The sequence below is a fragment of the Nycticebus coucang genome, chromosome 15, assembly GCF_027406575.1.
Source record: "Nycticebus coucang isolate mNycCou1 chromosome 15, mNycCou1.pri, whole genome shotgun sequence".
NCBI lineage: Eukaryota > Metazoa > Chordata > Mammalia > Primates > Lorisidae > Nycticebus > Nycticebus coucang.
In genome coordinates this window covers 46,980,819-47,006,687 of record NC_069794.1, presented here as the reverse complement: position 1 = coordinate 47,006,687, position 25,869 = coordinate 46,980,819, and the positions used below count along the sequence as shown (strand labels likewise).

General features: G+C 32.2%; 1 pseudogene; it reads left to right on the top strand.

The window, feature by feature from the left end:
* Positions 1–7,345: 7,345 nt before the first annotated feature.
* Positions 7,346–7,441, top strand: LOC128567162 (uncharacterized; annotated as a pseudogene).
* Positions 7,442–25,869: the final 18,428 nt, after the last annotated feature.

Genomic DNA, 25,869 nt, shown 5'->3' with positions numbered 1-25,869 from the left:
TCCACTTTATGTTTTAGACTCTAAGACAATGGATCCGCAAGATAAAGGACATCTTGGAGGAACTAGAACAGAGCCTGGGCTATTTTGGTCGGCTACCCCTAATCTGAGAAGTTGCATTCCCACAGAATTCTACGGTTATTATTGAGTAATTGCAAGCAAGAAATGTGGGGATGGGGGAGAACTGAGTCAGTCCAAGACCACTAAGAGAACTATCCTACAAGACGGGGTTCCAAAATCATAGCCATAATATCTGTCTAAGGAGTAATTACCTTATCTCTCAATGAAATTAAACTTTGAAATTATGTAAAAATGGGAAGTCCATGGTATTGAAGCATATCAATACTCTAGATTTTTTTCAAACTATAGGTGAAGATATAGTAGTATTTTATTAATGCAACTTATTAGGTTATATATTAGAATTATAGATGAAGGACATAGGATAGGAAATACAGATTATATATGTAAATAAAGACATTGTTATGAGTATTTTATTTAAGTTATAGATAGATACGGATGTTCTGGGCTACAATATAAAATATATACCTTACTCTGGCTCAGTCAGAACATTTTATAAATACTCTTTTTGTAAAGAAAAGTCAAACAAAACAACTATTGAGAGCACTGCACTTATACCCACTTGAAGGATTAGTTCTTTTGGGTAAGTGGAAATCTATAATTATAATTTGGTCTACAAATCTCATTTTATGCAACCCGTGTGTTTTGAAAGAAGCTAATGGGAACCTATGCAATCTCTCAGTTACTGTTTTAGGGCTAAGTATGTATCTCAATTCAAGGAAATTTGGAAGCTTAGAGATCCCTCTATAAGAAAGTGTTGGCTTTTCTAGGAGAGCCTCCACACATGACTATTTCTCTTTCCCTCGGAGATAGACAAGAAAATACATAGCTCCTAAATTTTGTTCCTTGTCTCCTGAAAAGAAGCCAGCCTTAAGTTGATCTTAATACAGAAGACAATGGTCTCAACATGTGTCAAGTGATCCTTTTTTACCTATAGAGTGGTGTACAGTTCAATCCTTCTTGTCACTTCTCCAGTAAAATTTAATAAATTCTATTAGCTTGAATTGCCTAGATTATGTGATCCTTTGTGATTGCAAGAAATATTAGCTTTGTCTACTCTTCTAACCTGGACTCAATTTTATGTCTGGCACTTAGATTTAAGCAGTTCTGATTTTTGCATTAATTATGTGTTAACTACTCTGAGGTGAATTGCTGAGCCCAAAAGTTTCATACTCATGGAATAGCTATATGATACAGGCAAAGGATTCATCAAAGTAGTAGCAGAAAAAAATATGCACTAAACAGTGTCCTGACCTCTCAGACAGAAACTTAATTCATCCTCATAAGGCTGTGTTGCACAGACTTTTAGGTCTGAAGCCTGTAACAGAATGCATGCAAAACATTTTGCACCAGGAAGTCCAAAGTCTGCACGCTGGGGTGGGAGATGGTCTCTTACATGAGCTGGCTATGTAAGCATATTCTGGCTATGTGACCAGTTGGATCTGTGAAAACTCCTCATACTTCAATGAAATCAAGATCAAATCATAAATCAAATTATTATTACTGAATAATGCTAATAGGGCCATATGACTTGCTTTCCACAACTCACAGATCCTTATTTATAGAACATTATTTAATATCATTTAATATCTTCCATAACCTTGGCCCAAAGGACTTCTGTTTCCAGGAACCTTGGGGATAGGTATGTGATCAAACCAGGACAGCTCTTTAGACCATGCTAGATAGTCTCATTCAGGTGTGAATATGTGTCTAAAATTTATTATACTTCACTATTTTTTCCTAGGATTTTAATCTGAAATTAGGGCAATGGGGAATGGGGTTGAAAACAGCCCTTTAATACCAATCACCTCAGTCTGTCCCATTGATTTTATGTTCGTTAGTTTCTTTTCTTTATATATGAAGAAATAAAACTGAGAGGAGATTAATTTATTATTCCAGATCTTAAGTATTATAATAATGAGAGCTGAATTTTAAATTGTTTAAAATTGTCATTGAACACTACTGTGTAAGCGAACACAGTTGAATCTGTATATATTAAGATGAAGTCTTCTCACATCAGTGAGTTTGTAATGTGGATAATTTGAACCAGGATAATGTGAGTTTTATTTCTTCTATTTCTTGGATCCAAGAGAAATGTCATAATCATCTAACACAGGCTATTATTCCCATGTACACTTTTATTAAATGGTACCCTTAACAAATACATAGTACTTAAAATCGTGTTTTGTATATATTACCAATTCAAAAATATGTATTAAACTCATAATTTTTTATTGGATAAAATAAATAATCTGCAATGAAAAGGTTCATTTTAAGCATAAAGTTTCCGTGAAAAAATTCTTTAGAAAAATCTGAAAACAATAGCCTATATAATTTATATTTTACGGTTTTTCAAGATAGGTAATATTTTTTATTAGAAAAAAATTATATCCTTGTCTTAAGTTACTACTTACACAGGATGAAAAGTGGTTATTACTAAATGGTGAAACTCATCTAAGAGGAATACTTTTCTCAATGCTAACAGAGAGACATATACACATATATAGGGAAATCAATGGTAGTTCAAGAGAAAAAGACTATAAATATAACAAATAAAATTTAAAATACAGAATCCAGTAGTAACACAAGTATTTCTTCAGAAACTTGCCCTGTAAAAATATCAAAAACTTGGAGAGAACCATGGATGCAAATGTGATGGTCATTTTTTTTTTTTTTTGAAGAATTTTAGAAGATTTTGAAAGGAGAAATGTATAGTAAAAATAAATACATAGACATTGCTGTGTGATTGACTTGACCACTAACCAGTATTAAAATACTCTACTACATAGGCTTTAATTTATCATACAAAAGTGTTGAACTAACCTGTCTTTTGTTTTCAGTATTTTTGCAGTAAAACAAGGCAAGCCTTTAAATGTAGGTGTCTATCTGTAAAACAACCTTTTACACTGTTATATACTATTTGAAATATTTAACAATGTCCTATAAAAGTTATAATGGAAGGTATCCACTTTGGGAGTGACATAATAAAAATCTCAGTTTTATGGTTTAATTTACTTTTTATCTTTAATTAGTAAAGATTTGATATCATGTTATTCAAAGGCAAATTATTGCAGTAGGAAAAAATGTATGTTATACAGTTCGTCCACCATTCTGATTTCCTCCAACATGCTCATTCTAGCCTCTGTGTTCACTATGGGGACAGGTTTTAAGAAATACATTCCTTAGGGAATTTTGTCATTGTATGACAACTAGTACCTAGGTGGTATAAGGTACTACATACCTTAAATATATAGTATATTCGGGCGGTGCCTGTGGCTCAAAGGGGTAGGGCGCCGGCCCCATATGCCAGCTGGCGGATTCAAACGCAGCCCTGGCCAAAAACTGCAAAAAAAAAAAATATATATATATATATATTGCCGCACCCTCGGCACCAAGCCGCAGCGAGGTGGCGCTGTCCGCGTTGTAAAACGACGGAAAGGAGGTCTGTGCTCCCCGGAGCGAAGCCCCCAGCACCCCCAGTGTGCGCAGCGACAGAGATGTTGCCCAGCATGCTGTTTTTTGTCGCATTAACCTAAGGGTATGGCTTTCTGTTACAGTGTACGTGTATGTTAAGCTGAATGTCTGTTTGTCCTGATAAGTAAGCAATAAGGTTTTAAAGAATGAACACAATGATAGTTGATCCAGAAACAGCACTAGAAGTATGACTGTGCCAGACTCAGTGGCTCCAAGTAAGCCTGCACAAAAGCAAGTCCCCACCATAAACGCCAGTGGGCTAAGACAATGCAGGCACAGCAAACAAGATGTTCCAACACGACATGCACCATCACCACCCACAGTAAAACTTTCCTTAAAAAACATCTTACTTCACTACATTTCTAATCAATCAAATCACAATAGAATAAGCACATATGATTAATAATAAGCACATAATAAAAGTATATATAACCAACATTAACTTAAAATTTATATATCTAATAAGAGGCTTAAAACAAATTATGCCTTTACTATTACTTAAACACAAATGTAAAGAATTACACTATACTAACATTCCTCAGATAAGAGGAAGCAAGAGGAAGCAAGAGGAAGCAAATAGTTTTCGCTGATAACCACTAACCTTTGTTCTCCTTAAGGGCAGGATATTGAAAAATAGTAATGGATAACTACCCACGTTTGCAAACTTAAAATATAACTTGTAAAGGTCAGCAAGTTGTAAAAATACTTTGTGTAACCTGTAATGCTTTGTGTAAATTGTATAAAAACCGTACTTAAAACTCAGTAAAGTACAGCTGCATACTTCACCAAGTGCTGTGTGGCAGACTGTCATTCCTGCGTCGACCTTTCAACCAACCTGACTCCGTTTCCCTGCTTTCCCTCGGACTGAAGCCCACCGACAGGGTGGTCCGCGGCAATATATGTATAGTATATTCACTCTACATGATGTAGCATGGGACCAATAAGCTGTATTATATACCTAGGTAGGCAATTAATATACAATGGTAAGTATTTGTGTATCTAAACATGTAAAGATACAGTAAAAATATGATATTATAATGTTAAGGGAATACCATCAAATATGTGGCCCATCGTTAACTAAAACATCATTGCATGGCTTTTGACTAGAGTTTGAGTCCTCAAGCTCTGAATGGGGTAAGAGCTCACTATGCTGACAAATTATTCCCTTGTAATTTGTTTAATGGATGCATCTCTTCTCTTATTCAATCAATCCTTTTCACACACACAAAAAAGTTATGTTTTAAGAAAAGATTTTTGGAGAAAAATTTCTCAATGCCAAAATATTTTTAAAATTTCAGAGATCATTGCAAGCTTGTAAAAGGAAAAAGATGTTTTTTTTTTTTTTTTGGCAGGGGTCGGGTTTGAACCTGCCATCTCTATTTATGGGGCCAGCGCCCTACTCTTTTGAGCCACAGGCACTGCCCAGAAAATAGTTCTAATCACTCATTTTTTGGTGTCATTTTAGTCATAACACAGATAAGGTATTTTAAGGACAAATCAATAACATTTTTCCATAAATAGAAACTTTATTATTCCAGATTTTCAGGCCCCAAACCTTGGAATCATCCTAATACTTTGTCTCCACTTTTCACTGGTCATCGAATCTAGTCACAGATAATTACAAATTTTATCAACAATTTATCCACATCTCAGTACATGAGTGCCTACTCGTTTAGCCCAAGTCTGTAGTATCTCTTGCCTGGATTGCTGTGATTCCCTCCTCACTTTTCTCTCTGATTTGTGCCGTTGCTTCCTTCAGTCTGCTTTCAGTACAATGGTCAGAATGATTGTATTTCGAAATGGGTGAGATCAAGTCTTCTTTTGCTTAACATCTTCTCATAAAAACCAGAAAAAAAAAATTCTTACAGGATCCTGGAACACACACCACTTTTATTTTCTTTTCCGAACCTGTCTCTCATTCCGCTCAGTAACACTACAGCTCACTCTGCTCAGTTACACTACAGACAGTGTTTTTCAAAAAATTCAGGCACACTCCTACCTCTCCTGCCTTGGGTCCTTTGAATTTGCTCCTCCCTTTCATGTCAAAAGTTCCTCTTCCAGTCATGAGCCTGACAAGTTCACCTCTTTTAGCTCTTTGTTCAAATGCCCCTTCCTCAGTAAAGCTGCCCTAGGGCACTCTGCTCCTGTGCACTTCCCATCATCTTTCTCTTTTATTTCTGTCCTTGGTACCTATGACTGAAAATATGCCACAGATTTAAGGGAACTGTGCCACTGATTTTAAAATAAAAATAATGTGGAAATTGAAAAAAAAAATTAAAAAAAAGGCCAGCCTCCTGGCTTGATGAAGTTACTAATTATTTCAATGGCGTATGTTAGTTAAGTATGTGTTTTTCATATTGCAGGTGTTAAATTTTTTTTAAATACATCAGAGAAAGATTATACGAGAAGTGCTTAACAGGAATCGAGTCACTCTGACAAAAAATGAATAAAAGTATTTAAGCTGGGGGCAGCATTTCTTTTATTGTATTGAAACAAGGAAAAGTAAAGTCTCCATTTCAATGTTTTTTGTTTCTCCCTTCAGTCCCCCTGCCTGTGATTATATCACCTTGACTGTAACTATTATTCAATAGAGAAGTCCTTCAAATGTAATTGCAAAGTCAGGGACCTACAGGGAAATGGGGATCAAAAGCTCTCATCACTCCAGATGCTACAAAGCCTTCTCTTCCAGATGCTACCGATTTTACTCCCCAGGTATTTTTAAATTAGGAATCTGTCTTAGCTAGTACAGGCAGACAAGGGGTCAAGCTAAATCAGATGTTTCACCTAAACCTATTCAAAAAAGAAAATGTCCTAGGAGTCTTGCTGCTATTGTAAAGGATTACTTAGGGAACCCGATTGCTGAGTTTCTAAATATCTCAGCAGTTTGACAAAACTTGATATATTGACTTGATCAGGCCAGAGTCTGAAAATAGTGAAACCTTTATCAGAGCATCTGAAATCACACTGGCTGCTCTGAAATACTGACTACTCCTTACTGGGGAAAAAGCAAAAAGTATTGCTGCCCTGGTTAGAATGCCACCATTACCTTTTTTTAAGACTGACTTCTCAGCAGAAAATAAGGCAACAGACTAAGGTTCTTGTTTCCAATTATGTGAATAATTATTTGTGAAGATAACTTTAAAAGATGGATGTATTTCTGGGAGAGTAGCCTAAAAGGAGAGGAAAGGATATTTAAGAATAGTCAAGGTACAGATATTTTATTTGTTTGTTCTTGGTATTGAATTTATAAAATTAATACATATGAAAAATACATTAGATTATATTATTTTTCCTAACTCAGAAAGGCATAATTATTGATAAGCATCAGAGGTTTTTCTTACACAACTGCATCTAAATGATGTGAGCAGAACTCGGAAGGATGTTGACCCTTTATTCTAAACGTTCCCATGTATTTCATGTCATTAGGAAAACATTGTAGTGCTAAACTCAAACCCAGATTTACCTATATGATAATAAAGTATTGCAGAAAGAAAGGAAAAGAGGGAAGGTAAGAGCAATACGGAGAGAAAAGAAAATAGGGCAAATTCTTTTGAAAATTGTGATGGTTATTTAACAGTCCAAATAAAGACTATTAGTCAGAAATGAATGATATCATTCCTAACAGAACTTAAAGCCTAGATGTCCAAAAAGTAGCTATATGACAAAGGCAATTTTATAAACTTTGTTCCTCAGTATTCTCACTTATGAAATGATCAGAACTGATTATCAGTCAATCAAATAATGAGGAAACAATACTCTGCCTGACAGGTGGTCAGGATTAAAGACGATAACAGTAAAGACTGTACTTTCAGGGATTATTTCTATAGTTTGTTACTAGAGAATTGTCTCTGAGCAAGTAAACCATGAAAAGAATGAAATAAATAAAGAAGGTAACATTAACTATGTCTTAAATAACTTTACTATTTGGGCTAAGCTTACTGGACAGTAAGTTTTACAAATTGACTCATGGAAAGGTCTAAATAAGATATTTAAGATATTAAAAAAGCTGGGCGGCGCCTGTGGCTCAACGGGTAGGGCGCCGGTCCCATATGCCGGAGGTGGCAGGTTCAAGCCCAGCCCCGGCCAAAAAAAAAAAAAAAAAAAGATATTAAAAAAGCTTAAGGAAGTGAAATTATTTCTTAAATTCTTTAAATATAATTTTTTAGTGCTTTGCAATTGAGAGTTTTGGATTTGTGTGTGTGTAAATTAGGAAAAATTTCAAATTTTACTGATACATCAACCATACTGAGAAGTTGAGAGTAGCATTATGGTTGTGAAACAAGGGATATCACCATATTTCTAATGTTCTTCATAATTTGGGATTTTTTTTTACAAATATCTCAAGCACATGAGATTATTTAAATGAAGAAAGCCCTTCTAGGCTGGTGAAAGTGCAGATTCGGGAATCCTGGAACAATATAGACTTTCTGTCATTCTTTAAACCTAAAGAGATAAAGATGATTTGAAATAGGACAAAAAGCTTTATATATGATTTTTCTAAGATTTATTATTTCATTTTCTATCATCAACTATAATTTTTAATTTATTTGCATTGTATTCTTGGGTATCTTCAAATGGAGAAAATATATAATAGAAATAGAAACATTTAAAATATAAAATAGAAACCATGACACTATACGCCTGTGTGAAAATATAGATTATATTACCTATATATTAGTCTTTGAAATAAGAGCTATATTCTTAAAAAGTTTTTGCAGAAAAAGTACGTTTTTCTTCCTTCATATGCATTTCCTTGAGCATTTTTATGTTTCTAGTATGAACGAGATTTTGACATCTGAAGGATGTCTGTACATTGATCTTTATAACCCTGGGGCTTTTACCACCTGTCAGAAAATTTCATTACATTAATAATTCATTACTTTAGGTATTTCTCCATTTACTCCAACATCTACAAACTTTACTAAATTTAACACAGCAGTTGATGAGGTGATCCTCTGATTGAAAGATCCCGAAGTGGCCAGATTGGTAGGGTATTCATATAGAGAGTGGGCTATGTCATTTAAGAAAAGATTTCATTTCTTTCCTATGAAGAAAATATGAGCAAAGTTTTTAGTTTGGATGAATGTTTTTGAAATGCGTGAGTGATAGTAAGGAATGTATTAACACTTAAATTTCAATAAATGTAAATATTTATACAGTGAACAAAATAATTTCTAAGGTCTAACTAAAATTTCTATACATATTTTCTTAACCTATAAAACGAGCAAAAAAATTCATGTCATTGCTGACTGGTGATTTCTATTTTATTAATAATTCATTTTTTCTTCATCTTACTCACCATATTTTCTTCATTTTATGCATCTCCTTTGATTGCTACAATCTTTTCTTATTGTTGTTAATTTTACCATTCTGTATAAGCAATAAAAATCATGTAGAATATAATTTGGGTGACTAGTCTTTAAAAATTTAATTAAACTAGAGTTTCTAAGATTTTGATTCATATTTATAAGAAGACAACTTTAAAACACCAAATTTACCAATGTAGTCCTTAAGTAGTCTTCATGAAGTCCATAGTAAACTAGAAAATATTTTATGAAGTTTCTAAAATGTAACAGAAAAGGAAGATAATTGCCAGTGTTAATAACATAGTGTTTGAGGAACTTAAAACAACTTACAGGCAGGTTTCCTTCTCTCCCCAAATAGTTGATGTTTCGCAATAATACAAAAATAAGGTTAATTTTACAACCATCTTTAATACATTATTCATTCACATCAGTGGGCTGTGATACTACATATAGTTTCCTAGATATGAATATGAAGCCATCAGAACTCACATTACAAATTAATAAAGGTTCAGCTAAGATTATACATCCAAAAATGTAACTCAAGTGCATAATTATATAATATCACAAATAAACATGATTTTTATTAATATGTAGTAATAATATATTATTTATTTTCTAAATTATAGATTATTCAGAAGCAATTTTAAGTGATCCTCTTATCATTTAATTAAATCAGTACATTTGGCAATTTGTTGGTGATTGTAATAACATTGTCATTTGCATTAAGCTTTTGATTGACTATTTTTGAAAAGAAAATATTTTTAAAGAGCTGTCCTGACTTTATTGCAACCATACTTTCTTGAGAGAATTTTTCAAAATGCTTTCTGTCATAACTACAACTTTTAAATGTGATTTTTAAAAATGCCCTAGTTTTAATTTTAATTGTGAGAAAGGACATTTATCTTTTGAGTGTCAAGGATTATTAATAGTCAATTTTAAGAGCTAAATGGCAAATTAATGCCTCCATAAATCAATATGGAATCTGCTGAAAAAAACAATTTTCTTAGAAATTTTTCTTACTCAGCTTTAGGTTTCTACTTGGAAGTCATGGAGATTTCAAAAGATGTTCGCTTTGAATAAATCGTACACTATTGTGCATGATTTCATTTATAATTGAGGCCAACATTCAACATAAAAATTGTATTTTGCAGTTAAGTACGCTATTCCCAACAAACTAAGTACAGTTGAAAAATTCCTATAACATGCTATGTTAAATGTTACTGCAGCTAATTATGTATCAGGTTCTTTTCCCTTTCCAGGTAAGTGGAATAACTGAGCTTTCCTGGTCTCTTTACATTAGACCATTGCAAAATGACTAGTTTATGACAACCAATATGAGCATAAGTAATAGCTCCTACATTTTAATTCTCTATATCCAACCCAGGTAAATACAAGCTTATGAATAGATGGCCCAGAGACCAAAGGAGCATAGGATAGAAGCATAGGATAACCTTGGAAAAATTGAGAATCCTTGGAACTAAGAAATATATTTCAATCATTTGATGTTTTTATTATAACAATATAGCCAGCCTATCCTGACAGCCATATATCACATTGAAATAATTTCATGATTGATACATAGCTACTCTGTTGTAAATAAGTCAATAGTCATAGCCAAATTTCCATTTAATAATTTATCATAGCATTTGCACATTTCCTTGTCTTCCATTTGGCTTTCAGTGTTTTCTTTTCCTGACTAATATTCTTCAGATGTGCACAATATTATTATTAGAGAAGTAAGTAAAATAATGTCTATTATTTTTATATTCTCTTCCTTTTGTAGGAAAATAATATCAGCACTTATTATAGTTTTTAACTTTTTCATATTTTATAATCTAAGTTTGAATATAAATAATGTGAATTTTTTTGTCCTGAAACCATCAGAGAAAATAATTGCTGTCTGTTTTATTAGACAACTAGGCTGTAATAATTTTGAAATCTATGTGGATACTGTTTACTAGCAGCTATAATTATACCTCACACGTATATTTATAATACATATAATTCTGGCATGATTTTGTTAAAATGGTGCTCTGTTATGTAATTAATTTGTCATTTTTATATTTTTACTTAACATTTTTGTATAACATTTTGTATATAGTTCGGCAAAATATGTTCAAAATAAGTCAATGTAGTTTTATTTTTCATAGGCTTATTTCCTATTATTTAAATAAATGGAAATATCATACAGAAATAAAAAAATTCCTTTGAAAAAGATAGCTTGTTTTCTTTATGATATCAAGCTTTCTTACAGGTTGCAAAGTTATACAGTTATGACAATAGATAAGAAAAATTTTATTTGAAGGTCAGTATTTTTAAACAAAATGATATTGTATCTTCCTTGAAAAGTTTTCTTTGTTCAAAGTTTTTAAAAAAATTAAATATAAGAACCAAATTAAATAATAACCCTATAAAATGTTTACCTAATTTCTGAATAACTAGCTATTTATTTCTCCTTCAATTAGATTTCAAATGACCATGTTAATATTTATGAAAAAATAGTCAGAAGTACATTTATATTTATTTCACTGAGTTTAAATTACAATACTGATTTAAAATAACAGTTTCCACATAATAATTTGTGATACATGGAACACATTTTTTTCTCCTCTCTCTCACGTACTCACATGTGTAAACAGACATACAGAGATTGGATGAATTTATCTCAGTCATTGAATATTTTGATCAGTGCAAAATTACCATTTATACCCTCTGGTCATCCCTCAGTATCCAAGGCTGTTTGGTTCCAGATACCCGAAGGATAATAAAGAGGTAATCAAGTTCTTTATATAAAATGATATAATACTTGCATATAATGAATGCACACCCTCTCATATACTTGAAATTATATCTAAATTACTTCCTAAAATGCCTAATACAATGTAAATTCTATGTAAATATGGCTGACTGTATTGTGATTAAACTCAAATGATAAATACACAAGCAATGCCAATTTTAAAATGATAGCATTTCTCATGTGTCAGAAATCTATGATTTTCCTGTCTCCAGCTCCCTAAATGGATGAAAAAAAATGCTACATGTTAAAAATTCAAGAAATACCTGAAACTATTCTGTCAATTTCTGAGTAGTAAGTTATTTGAATGGTTCTGTAGAATAGGAAGAGACTTAGTAATGATGTTTGCCAAATCTGAGCTTGATTAATTGCCTGAAATTTGACCAAGTCGTCTCGTCTTTGTCATCTATATAAATCAAAAAACCAAATTTAATAAAATAAATTAAATAAGAGAAATTTAACTGCTAAATTATAATGGCAATATTTAAAAAAGAAAATAGACTAACAATAAAATTAATACTTTTTATTAATAACTAGAATTAATAATGAAGATCACCTCTTTGTTTAATTTATATTTTTAAGCAATTTAATTCCTATTTATGTTTTTAGGTACCTTGTAATTATTCATTTATTTAGAAATACTTTTGTGCATATACATATTCCAATAACTGTCTTAGGCAATAGGAACACTGGTGTGTAAGCCATAAAAGTGAATAACAGTGTTATTTTGAATAATAGCATTTACTGTCTATTTGGCAATAAAATAATCATCGCTCTGTAATATGCTATTCAAGACACATTGTGGCTTAAAATAGCTGCCTTTGTTCAGTTCACAAGTTTGTAGGAGCCGAGCGATGGCTAGTCTAAAAGAATTTTGTTAAATTTTTAGAGGTCAGCAAGAGGATCAGCTGCAGATTGGCTTTGCTAATCACAGTTAGGCTTTATTTTGTATATCTGCAGACTTGATAGGAACGAAACACTGTTGACTCAGCTCTACTCCAAATATTCTCTTATGCTCTAGCATGCTCCTATGTGTTTGTTCATATGACTATCTTCAGGAATAAGAAAAAGAAAAAGAGCAGAAATTCACAGAGTACTTAAAAGATAGGCTCAAACGGACACACACACCATCACTTCTGCCACACTGCTAAACAGAGCATATTGCCAGGCCAGCCCTCATGGAAGGGCAGAAAAATAGACTCCATTTTAGGGGGGTTCTGCAAAGTCACACAAAAAGAGGCTTAGATATAGGGAGGTTAATAATTGCAGCCATTTTTTTTTTCAAAATGCTAAGAATAAGAAAAAATTCACACTAAGTAATCATGAACAATGGGCATTGTGAATAAATAAAATGATGGTTTTTCAGCTTAATCATTTGAGGGCTGTATCATGAGCATGGAAATTAAATGAGTTGAAATTAACAGATGTTATGCATTTTGTTTAATTTATTTCTCAATAAGGTAAATATGTATATAGTAAATACATGAGAGGGATATAAAAATTGTAAGCGTATTTCCAAACTTGTTTTCCATTCTCACAACTTTATAAATCACACTCGAATGCCCCTACCTCCTTGGGTGGGCTTCATGATTTCTCTCGTTTATTACTTAACGTATTATTTTCTACTCTGATCTCAGATGGGTGTCACCTAATCATCACCATCCATCACATTTTGTTTCAAATTCTGTTTTTTTCCATGACAAAATCACATGTCAATTATCTCAACCTCACTTCTTCGTATCATGTTAGGTAATGCATATGACACATGGTATAAAATCACTTCAATGTCAAATATAACATTTTTACAATTGTACTTTCACTTTGCTATTAATATTGAAGACTTTACTAGAAAAAAGTATATTCACCAACTTTTATTGGTAAAACCTCAGAATTTTTAAATGAATACATTAAAAGCCTGCAAAGATAAAAATATTAGTAAAGGAGATATTAGTAGAATATTTTAATATAACTTTTTTTGTTTTTGAGACAGAGTTTCACTTTGTCACCCTCAGTAGAGGGCCATGGCATCATAGCTCACAGCAACCTCAAACTCTTGGGCTCAAGCGATTTTTCTTGCCTCAGCCTCCTGGGTAGCTGGGATTACAGCCACCTGCCACAATGCCTGGCTATTTTTAGAGATGGGGTCTTACTCTTACTCGGGCTGGTCTGGAACCTGTGAGCTCAGGACAATCCACCTGCTGCAGCCTCCCAGAGTGCTAGGATTACAGGCATGAGTCACTGAGCCTGGCCCTTTAATATAATTTTTGAAGCTAAAAAGTAGATGCAGCAAATAAATGATTTAGAAGAATGGGATAAGCAGAAAAGGAAATGACTTCGGAGCTGCAGAGGGGATTTCAACATAAATAAACCAGAAGTCTACACTCTTCACTAAACACACATGGAACTCCAGAACAATTAGAAAGTAACTGGGACTTCAAAGATGATGAAAGTCTCATTATTGTCTCAATTTAGCAGGTGATGAGAATGACAGAGAGAGGTTAAGTAACTGCCTTAGATTTCATATAACTGCTAATTTGTAAGACTTTCATTAGATTTCCAAACTCAACATCTGAAATTAAACTTTAGAAAAGCTTCCTTTTGCTTTGAAACTCACATTCCACCAATAGCCAATTCTATTAATTTTACTTAAACAGTGTCTTTACATTCCAGTCTCTATTGTTCTTCATTTCTACTTTTAACTTTTTTAATATGTTTAATTATAATATACTTATTAAAAGTGTAATGGCATAACAGGAAGATGTGAAGGATTTAGAAAGAAGTATCGCCTGTATAGCACTAAATAAGTTAATTAACAAGTTTGTTAATCAGCTTATTCATCTGTAGAATGAGAAAAATGAAACTATGGACTAACTTTATGTAACCCCCTCAAATTCATAGGTTGAAGCTTTAACCTTCAGTTTAATATATGATGTCTTTGAGAGGTAATTAAGATTAGATGAGGTTGTGAGAATGGGTGTTTTTAATGAGGATTAGTGACCTTGAAGCAAAAGTCATTGGAAATCAAGCCGGGAGGAGGGGGGAAGAGGAGAGGGACAAAAACAATCTTCTAATGGGAATAATGAACGCTGTTCGGTTTATGGGCACATCTATAGCCCTGACTCAAGCCATGTAACAAAAACATTTGCATCCCACTTAATATTTTTAAAGTAAAAACAATAAAAAGGAAGACACCAGTGAGATTGCCTTCTCTCTCTTCCTTTGCATACACAACAGGGGGTCATGGGAGCACACAGTAAGGAGGTGGTTGTCTACAAGTCAGAAACCCTGTTTTCTGATTGCAGAATTTCAGATCCCCAAACTGAGAAAAACAATACCTATTATTTAAGCCACCCAGAGTATAATATTTTGTTCTGGCTACCTGAGCTGACAAGTAGAAAACACTAATTCATAAATTAGTTGCAAAGATTAAGTGAGACGTAATTCCATGAACCAAGTGTATGGTGCCCCATGATCATACTAATGTACACAGCTATGATTTAATAAAAAAATAAATAAATAAATAAATAAAAAGATTAAGTGAGACGATAAAATTAAAGGTCCATTAAAAAAAAAAAGTTCTTCTTGATCGAAATCTACAGGGAAGTGGTTTACACTAATAATAAAAACAAATCATTTCCAAAAATAAGAAAACATAGCATCTGATAAATAGCCCTGCCACATGACACGTTTATATATATAATTCATATAATTCCTAATAATTCATATAATTCGTTATATATAATTCATAATACACTGTAGTCTAACATGAACGTTTATTCCAATTTTTCAAATGGAGATTGGACAAAAAAAGAGTTAACATAGCAGATCTGAGACGGATACGTTCCAAAGACGGCTTGTATGGTTGTCTGTTCGCTGCAATCTGAAAACTTGCCTTTCAGGAGTCATCCTACCATTCACAAAAAGTGTAAGAGAGGTTCATTATACCTATTCTTTTTGTAAAAAGCAATATGGTTTTTGCTGAATATTTATCCTCTGTGAGTTGGAAGTCTTGGAATATACAAAGCTGAGAGTGCCTACGTAACCAGCCTCAGTAAAAACTCTGAGCACTCAGTCTCTAATGAGCTAATTAGAACACACAAGTGAAAAGAGCTCATGAAATTCTGATAGACAATATTTCCTATGTACTGTCTCCATTCATTGTTGGAGAAAACAAGGGTGTGTGACCCCACCAGTTGAGGACTTTTGGAGGCTGATGCCTAGTTTCTTTGGGAGTTTGTCCCATACAACTTTTCCTTTTGCTAATTTTTCGCTATAATCTTTTGCTGCATTTAATCACTGCTGTGAGAATGACTACATGCTGAGTTCATTGAGTCTAATTAGCAAATTGCCAAACCTGTAATAACTCATGGGGGTATTCTGACACTGACTTCGAGAGCTTAATTCATGTGCCCTCCCAATTTTATCTGATTCCAAACTTCTCAGTGATAGGAAAATTCACACCCAAATAAGAGAACAGAAGAAAGTATTGAAAACACTACTAAGAAGGAAAAAAGTATTCTTACCTCAATCAAGATCATGCTTGGCATATATCTCAGTTAATTTCTAGCAGCCTTTTATTTAAAAGTTTGCATCCACAAAATGAAAAACCAAGTCAATCATTATTTAAAAAATCATAAAGCACAATTCATATTTCTTTGCTTACTCTGTGAGAGGGGTGCCCAATCTTTTGTTTCCTCTGCTATACAGTGGAAGAAAAGTTGTCTTGGGCCACGCAAGAAATACACAAACACTAATACCACTGATTAGCAAAAAATAAATCAAACATTTGTAGATAATTTTTCTGATATCAGACAGCATAGTACAGCAAAAAATTTCTCACAAAATCAGCATGAGGCCCATGAACCAAAAGTTGGACACTTATACCTGGACGTTAGCAGATCCAATTATTTGTTAATAATAGTTTTTACTTCTGACAAAGCAAGACTTTTCTTTACTTGGTCTTCTTTTCCTCATTTGCTAAAGGAATTCTCTAAACAGCAATACTGAGAGAAGCACATAGGTATTTGAGGTGTCACATTTATGAAGTAAGTCGTCAAGTTCTGTTTTCTGTTATTCTGCCTTTTTCTTTTATCTCCAAAGTTATCTAACTCTCCAGGTATTTAAGCTTAGGTAACAACACTTCTGTAACCTATAAACTAGTTTCTATAGATTTGGAAATCAGAGCAATGGAATTTGTATCTCTAAGACCTAGTGCCACCAGACAACGAGGACACCTATTTGAGAATATCTGATCTCAAGAAATGCACTGATTAGACTATTGTGCACGTGTACTCTGGATACCTGTGTATTGAGAAAGGGAAGTATGAATGAAGGCAAAGGAGAAAATAATCTGCAAGAAAAGAGAAAGATTAGTAAGAATGTGGGAAAACTGAATCCAAAAGGAGAAAAAGAAATTTCTACTATAAAATTTTCCCTCAACTGATTCTCTCCCTTTTGTGCTCTTCTCTATGAAAGATTTTAAAAGGTCTATTAAGAGTACAGATGTACTTACCACAATAAATAAGGAAGTGAGGTGATGGTTATGGTAATCAGTTAGATGTAATCATTCCACATTGTATATCATCAAATCAGCACACTGTACCCCATAAATGTACACAGTTGTGATTTAATAAAAATAAATAAAAAATAAATAAAAAGGTCCTTGTCAATGAAATACCAATTCATCGATACATTAAATTTGCTGATGGTTTAATATTTACTTCTAATTAAGATTTACATAATTCTTTATTAAACAAATATTTTTGAGTCACTACATTTTGGTGGGACATAAGAATACATTAATAAGCAAAATTTAATTCTTTTAACTTCAAGGAATTAAAACATATCATTTTAGCATAAATGATTTAAATATTACTAAAGCTGCCATATTAAGGTGCTTTTATAATAAGTGTTGGTGGAGAAAGGAATGATTTTTTTTTCTCATGAGAAAATTAGGAATATATTTTTAGTTTGTTTTAATATACTGAAAGAAATATTTTTAAGAAGAACAGCGATTTGCTTCATGAAGAAATAAGAAAAATGATAGGGAACTTTGTAATTAAGATTACTTTGGTGCTGAAGTTATTAACTAAATATTGGATTTGTTCAGAAATAAAGACATAATATCAGGTCCTTGGATTAGGAGTGTTTGCCATCATTCGTTGCTCCATAATTGAGGTCATTGGTCTTGTAAAATGAACTATGTCAAATTAATTCACCAACGCAGTATCCTTTAATTACGTACTAGGGAGTTTGAAAATATACATTCCCATATCTTGAAGATATTTGATTACCATCTGTGTATGCACAAATGCAAAAAGTATACCAATCAAAAGTTGAATATTAACATTTGTGAAAATTTAAAGGAAAATGACATGTTAATTCTCTAGTAATTATGATGATGTTTACATTTTAGTGCAGTTATAGAGATTGTTTAGTTTCCTATAATGTCATCATCTAATTTGGATAAGCTTTTTATTTACAGAAATTATGAGGATTTTTATGCATCTTTTACTTTGGTCTTAATTATATTAAGCATTATGGTTTTTAAAACCTGTGAACTGGGGTTAACTTAATGTGCTAATAGGCTAGTTGAAAAAACCTTTATTAAGATTATAGTTTTAGATATTATTAAACTATTCTTGCTCAGTCTCCTTCAATTAATACTTTCTTTCAGACATGGTTATGTATTTTCAGATCACTGTGCCATTTAAAATTTATTCAGAAATTTCATCTACAAACTAATATATTGTGTTGACTGGGAAAAAGATTACAATTCTCTTATTTTCTCTGTTCTGTCATTTGCAATATGACTTAAAATCCTCTTCTTAGGAGTTGAAATATTTCTTCAATCTTAGATCCTAGGGTAGCTTTTGGCTTATCTGTCTCTAACAAACTTCTGAGAAATTACAGAATTTTAGTTCCAAGCATAGCCCTCAAGAGTTTTCATACATTCTAATCTCAGTTGAAACAGCCATGACAAGAAGCCTGGGCTAGCCTGTTAAAGGTTGAAAGCCCAAATGGGTCAGAGATGAATTGTCCAACTGAGGCCGTCCTTAGAGCACTCAGCCCACAACCAAAACATTATCTCCTAGCAGCCATAATATTGAGGCTAACAGACATAAACTGAGTTTGCTCTAGGAATCTGACAAACCTACCATATTAATTGGAAATAATAATTGCTCTTGTTTTAAGTCACGAAATTTGTGGTAGTTTATTATTGAGTAGTATTTAATTAGTATAGCTATGAAACCTATTTTTTTAAAAATCATTGCATTGAGAATAAAAATTGGAAATAGATGTAAGTGCTACTGTGAGAGTCTGCTGATATATTGTTTTGTATGAAGAAAGTGAAGTCCTAATTTCATTAGATTTTGCAGTTGGAATATTTTAGAGAAGGTAAATTTTGGTAGAAAAGTAAATTAAAAAAATGATTGTGTAAAGAATTGAAAAACTCAATAAATAAGATTAAGACTTAATAGAAAGTTTAAAAGCACATATACAGGTAGAAAAAATGTGTGGTTAATATATTGAAAAATATAAAGAAAGGAATGTCCACAATCGATAGACTATTGAGTCATAAAAGGTAGAATCAAAATGTCAAACACACTGCTAACTGGAGCACCAGCAAAAAAGGAGAGAAGAAATAAATTAGCATCAATATTTGAAGACTTATTGCATGAAAGTTTTATGAAGTTGTTGATGTAAGACATCAAGCTACAAATATAAAAATCATTATAAATTCTAAGCAGGATAAATAGCCAAGAGAAAGTTACTTTGAAACACGCCACTATAAAAACATTTAAAAAATTAAAAATGAAAATCAAATTTTGTATAAAAGAAGTCTAATTTTTTCAGTGAAAAGTTATAAATGAAGCAGCTGACATTTAATTTACTAAAGAAAATATTAGAACTATGGTAACATAGATTAAATCACACTGGTACTTGACACTAAAGTTCATGTGTTTTCCACTACAATTCTTTACCCTGTTTCTTGCTGTATATAAACCTAATTACCACAGATCAATTTAATTGGTTTATTTAATTTCACTTAGGTGGAATAAATAGTATGATTACGTTTGTATCTTTGTAATTTGCTTCTTGTTGTCTATCTTTAAAAAAATCTTCATATATATATATACTCACACACACACGCATATATATACATATCTTCTAATTGTATTGTTTATCTGAATTCAAAATTGGATGTAGGAGGAGGAAAGACTAAGATGGAGGACTAGAAACACCCTGCAAAACATCAGCCTCCCAGAGAGGATTGAAAGTGATGAATATATGTTTTTCTTTTCACAGACCTAGTAGAATCCACTGTTATTGTTTGTTTGTTTGCTTGCTTGCTTTCTTAGGAAAAGTCCCTCTTATAATTGTGTCCCACACCCAAGGGGTGTGTCCCACACCATGACCCCTCACCCCACTCTCTCCCTTTATCTCTCTGTTCCCCATCCCCCCACTCCCCACCATGTACTAGTATCAATTGTCTTTATATCAGAATTGAGTATATTGCATTCTTGCGTCTCCAATCTTGTGATGCTTTACTGGGAACAATGTGTTTCACCTCTATCTAGCTTAATACAAAAGATGTAAAGTCACCATCTTTTTTAGTGGCCGAATAGTATTCCTTGGTATACATATACCACAGCTTGGTAATCCATTCCTGGATTGGTGGGCATTTAGGTTGTTTCCACAATTTCTCAATTGTAAATTGAGCTGCAATAAACAGTGTAGTGCAAATGTCCTTATGGATGCCAACTGCCACCACTTCTATTCAGCACAGGACTGGAAGACAGAGCTAGACAGAGCAATCAGACAAAAGGAAGAAATAAAGGGCAACCAAATCAGGAAAGAGGAGGTCAAAATTAGCTCCGTAAGCTGACTGATTTTATATGTAGAAAACACTAAAGACTTCACCAAAAGACTCCTGGACATATAAATTTATTCTTTAAAGTCTCTAGTTACAAAATTAATGTAAACAAATTAGTAACATTTTTTGTATACTATAAATGGTTAAAGGAATCAAAGAACTCAATAACATTTACAATATATGTAAAGAAAATAAAATACCTAGGAGTATAATTTACCAAGAAGATGAAGGATCTCTATAAGAAAAGTTGTAGTCCACTGATGAAAAGAAGATCCTAGATAACACAAACATAGAGAAACATTCCATGCTCATTAAGAATCAGCATTGTTAACATGACAATATTGCCAAAAGTGATTTACAGATTCAATACAATGCCCATCAAAATACCAACATCATTTTTCAAGGAATTAGACAAAACAATGCTTAAATTCTTATAAATTCAAAAAAGGGCTGAAATGGACAAAGCAACCTTATGCAAAAAGAACAAATCTGGAAGAATCACAGTACCTGACTGCAAATTATACTACCAGGCTCTAGTAACCAAAGTGCTTGGTATTGGATGAAAGTAGACACAAAGAACAATGGAACAACAGAGAGAATCTAAAATAAAGCCACACAGCCAGCAATTAACTGATATTCAGCAAAATAGACCACACCTTCACTGGGAAAGGACTTCCCTATTTAATAAATGGTGCCAGGAAAACTAGATAGCCACATGCTAAAGAATGAAGTGGTTCCTTATTTCTTGTCATATACAAAAATGTACTCAAGATGGACTAAGACTTAAAGGTAAGACTTGAAACCCTAAAAGAAAGAAGAAAGTAAAACCATTCTGCATGTTGGCTTAGGCAAAGAATTTATGATTAAAACTCAACAACAAGTAAAATATGGCAACAACAATAATAAATAAATAAATGTAATTAAATGAAAAAATTTCTGGACATCCAAGGAAACAATAAACAGAAAACTTACATCATGTAAGAAAATATTTGTGAACTATACATAAGATATCTGGCAAAGGACTAACATCCAAAAATAATTCAAACAAATCACAGTTAAAAAAAGAAATAACCCTATAAAATGGGAAAAAAGAGATATACAGATTTTTTCTGAAGAAGACCTACAAATGGCCAATAAATAAATGAAAAAAAATCTCCACATTCATAGTCTTCAGGAAATGTAAATAATATCACAATGAGATACTTCATTACTCATGTCACAGTGTCATTTACACAACAATAATAAATAAATAAATGTAATTAAATGAAAAAATTTCTGGACATCCAAGGAAACAATAAACAGAAAACTTACATCATGTAAGAAAATATTTGTGAACTATACATAAGATATCTGGCAAAGGACTAACATCCAAAAATAATTCAAACAAATCACAGTTAAAAAAGAAATAACCCTATAAAATGGGAAAAAAGAGATATACAGATTTTTTCTGAAGAAGACCTACAAATGGCCAATAAATAAATGAAAAAAAATCTCCACATTCATAGTCTTCAGGAAATGTAAATAATATCACAATGAGATACTTCATTACTCATGTCACAGTGTCATTTACTATAAAGCTAAAAAGCCAGTAGATGTTGTATGGTTGCATTGAAAATGAAACATTTATATACTTTTGGTGGGAATGTAAATTAGTATAACCTCTATGGAAAACAGTACAAAGTTTCCTTCAAAAATGAAAAGTGGACCTACCATTTAATCCATAAATCCAACTACAAAATATGTACCTAGGGGAAATGAAGTAATCTTATAAAAAAAAAATGCACCCAAATGTTTATCACTGCATAATTCACAATTGTAAAGACATGAAATCAACATAAATGCCCATTAACTGGTACGTGAACAAACAAAATGCGATATATAGCATGGAGTTATGTGCTCAGGAAGAAAAGGGAATGAAATAATGTCGCCTGCAGCAACTTGGATGGAACTGGAGACTATTATTATAAGTATCTCAGGAATAGAAAAACAAAATCCACATGTCCTCATTTATAAGTGGGAATTAAATGAAGGATGTATAAGGTCATAAGGCTGTGTAATGGGTGTCGAGTATTGGAATCTAACTACTGGGTACCATATACGCTATTCTGGTGCTGGGCACTTTTGAAAGACCTGACTTCAGAATTGTTTAATTGATCCATGTAACAAAAAACACTTGTACGTCCCAAATCTACTGAAATAAAAAATAAATCCAAAACAAACAAACAAAAAAAACCCCATAAACTTGGTCTAAGAGACAGCTAGTAAGTGCTGTGGATAATTAAATATAAAATGGTTTAATAATATATTGCATGATTATATATGATCATGATTTTAGTCATCAAAAAATAGACATATAATGCCTATATGGGCATGATTCACATTGGTAAGATTATGATAGGCAGCATTAGACTGGCCTGATTTAGATTCCAGCTTCTCTTTGAAATGGCATCAGACTTTGGACAAGTCACATAACCCTTCTAAATTTCCTCCTTCATTAAACAGTAATAGTAAAAAGGAATTATCCCTTGTGTCATTTTTTTTTTAATGAACAAGGATTCCATATAATCCAATCATTGCAGTGGCTAGCACTGTGAAACCACAAAAACTGTGAATAAAAATAATGAATACTATTTAAACCTAAAAGTATACCCTTAAGAGTTTGTAAATTAATACCAAAAATTGTAGTAGCACATAAATAGAAATTCAGTTTTCAAAAAGTGAAAAAAATCAACAAAATGTAAAAATTAATGAAAATTGCATTTGTTCAGCCACTACATTTTTAAGAATGAATCCATACTTTGAAAGATAGTTTGCAGGAGATCTTTAATGGCATTTTTACTTAGGAATGGCTTTAGCAATTCCTTTCCAAATGTGGTTCATAAATTTTTTATTCCATTCATATAATTTTCATCACAAAAATATTTGTGATAAACTTAGGATAGATTATATTAATTCACTGATTTTTACACAATAACCATATATATCAAATGTTTTTAATATTTTAGAATGTTTGTGTATGAATCTTTCAGCATAATATGCATGTCAATATGAAGTCTATTCCACTTCTATTTAATGAATAATTAGAAGCTATTAACCTTTTCGGAAATATTAAAGATATTTAATATTTAAATATCTTTAATATCTTAAATATTAAAGATAAACTTAAATAAATTAGGTAAACTCAAAGCAAACAAACATTTTATGTCTCTTGTAAAATCCACCGTAAGTAAAATTATGTTGAATTGACCATTTTAATATTAATATACAAAAAACACAACTGCAACATATGAAGGACAAGCTTTATCTACTTTTATTTGGTGTTTCTTTACTATGACAGTAACCTTAACATTTATGGAAAACTATGGTGATTTCTCTGGCAAGGCACCATCTGTCCAAAATTTTATTACTTTATTATAGGAATGATTTTGTTTCATCAGATTTTGTCCCTGTGACATAGTTACTCTACATATCCTTAGTTTAGCAGTCATTATTATCATCTCAGGGAAATTATATCAGCTTTTACGCATCTTTCTTGACAATGATTTTTAGTAAGACAAGTTAGTAAAGACTGTATTATAAAAACCAGACATCTAAAAAAATCCTCAGACAAATTTTTCCTAGCGTAATTTGTTAGCACTCATTACAAATAAAACACAACTTTTAGGCAGAAGCTGGTCTTTTAATTGCCCCAGGGAAAGGATAAGCCACACGCAAAAGGAAATGTTTCTGTGGGACTGCATCAAAGAGTGACAGACAAATCTTTTACATCAGGCTAAAAAAATCAGAGAACTCTTGCTTACGCATTCACACTTAATAAATTAAATTTTATTCATGTCCCTATTACAGTAAGAGCAAATCCCTTGCTTTCACTGTTCAATGTCTTTCTTTTAGACTTAAATTTAGATTTTTGAATAAAGCTCAGCTTCAGCTAATTTGGTGTACAGTACTTACAAAACAATTGCTTCAAGTACATAAACACGTAAAAGTATATTTGTAACATTCAACACATCCCACTTATTCTTTAGCCCCAGGGGACTGATACTATCCAGAATATTCTTTTCCCTAAGAGATATCACAGGATAAATTTTCTTATCATCACAATGGATACTTGTTTTCTTCCCCTAACTTATGATCAACAGCTGTCATTTACTTTAAATAAAACTTTTGTATAGCAGCCTATAAAAGCAAGGGTGCATGAATACAATTACATTGAGGAAAGAAAATGGCAAACTGTTCGATTACTTCACTAGACAAATATATATTGAGCATTTACTTTCTTCCAGAATGTTTTAGATTTCTTGGGGATACATCAAAACATAAAACTTGCTCACCTTAAGCCATATAGGACATGGGCAGGATAAATAAATTGCTCAACGAGGACACATCGAATCCTGTCAGAGTTTGTCATTCTTTATTAAATTGTAGTGGATAGCTCCTGGAGTGTTTTAAGGAAAGAGGAACATGAGATGATTTATATTGTTAGAGAATCTTTCCAGCTACTCTGTGGTAGGAATGAAAATGAAGAGAGCAGCAAAGAGACACTTAGGAAGGTCCAGCTGGCAGGTAATAGTGATCATTAGGACAGTAGACTGCAAGGTTGGTGGGGCGATCATGTGACGTGGCCAGACTCAGTATGTCAGTGTAGAGAGTAACCTTAACCTCTTAAATTAATGTATTTTAAATAATTTTATCTGTGTTTAAATGTGTGAAAATTAAAATAGTACCCAAATTACCAAATTAAGGAATATGTTAAGCTACATAGAGAGTGACAATACATTGGTTAATTTGAATAATAAAAATAACTTATGAATTCAAGTTACATTAAATGTGTGGTTATAGTGTTTAATGGAAAATAAGTCATTAATTTTCCATTATGACCATGGCTTATAAGTGGAAAACAAAGATAACTGATAATCTACTATTTTTGAAAATAAGTATTAGATTTGAAGTTTAATGGAGTTATTAAAAATAGCCAAAATATAAATTAATACTTAGATGGTTTTGTGCTTATAAAATAGATATGTGTAGCATGGTTAAACAGTATTCAAATATGAAACTTATTAAAAATCTACAAATTCTCTCAAAATGATATAGTTTTACCCTATTAAAAAAATTTTTGTAATATGTGCCAATAACAAAGACACAGTTGTAAATAAATGTGTTCAACCACATCAGTACAAGAATTCCAACTGTGTTTTATCTTATTATTTGAGAGACTTAACCCCAATGACACAATAAAGATTGAGGCACAAATGAGTATATTAATTTACTCCTCTATTATTAAAAAGGCTATTGTGAGATTGTGAGCAATTACTTAGCTTATTCTACATATTTGTAAGTTG